This window comes from Petaurus breviceps, unplaced genomic scaffold (assembly GCF_028583685.1).
Source record: "Petaurus breviceps papuanus isolate PSGF00001 unplaced genomic scaffold, PetGlider_PUasm1.0 221, whole genome shotgun sequence".
NCBI lineage: Eukaryota > Metazoa > Chordata > Mammalia > Diprotodontia > Petauridae > Petaurus > Petaurus breviceps.
In genome coordinates this window covers 11,949,841-11,950,734 of record NW_027185877.1, presented here as the reverse complement: position 1 = coordinate 11,950,734, position 894 = coordinate 11,949,841, and positions in this window count along the sequence as shown.

Genomic DNA, 894 nt, shown 5'->3' with positions numbered 1-894 from the left:
AACTCTGAAGTACCACAACTCACCAGTCAGATTGGCTAAGATGACAAAGCAGGAAAATGACAAATGCTGGAGAGGATGTGGGCAAATTGGAACACTAATGCATTGCTGGTGGAGTTGTGAACTGATCCAGCCTTTCTGGAGAGCAATCTGGAATTATGCCCAAAGGGCTATAAATACTTTCATACCCTTTGATCCAGCAATACCACTCCTAGGGTTATATCCCAAAGAGATCATAGAAATGAGAGAAAGACCCATATGTACAAAAATGTTTATAGCAGCTCTTTTTGTGGTGGCAAAGAATTGGAAATTAAGGGTATGCCCATCAATTGGGGAATGGCTGAACAAGTTGTGGTATATGCATGTTATGGAATACTATTGTGCTATAAGAAATGAGGAGCAGATGGTCTTCATATTTACCTGGAGAGGCTTAAAAGAACTGATGCTGAGTAAGAAGAGTAGAATCAGGAGAAATTTGTACACAATTACAGACACAATGCATGTGTGATGACCAACTTTGATAGACTGGACTCTTCTCAGCAATGCAGGGCTATAAGTCAACTCCAAAAGACTCATGATGGAGAGAGATGTCTATATTCAGAGAAAGAACTAGAAAGAACTAAGTTTATATACAGGTGGAAGCAAAATACCTGATCTTTTTCCTTCCCTTATTTGGTTTTATGTCCTCTTTACCGTTTTTCATTCCAGCTGGTACAATCCGTCCTTATAACCTGACTAATGTATAATGTGAAAGTATTTACAGATCCTATACTTGACTATAAGCCACCGTGGGTGGGTGGGGGGAGAGGGAGGGGGACAAAATGTGAAACTCAAGGAATTGTGGAATTGAATCCTGTAAACTAAAAGGAAACAAACAAAGTAATAAAAAAAAAAAAA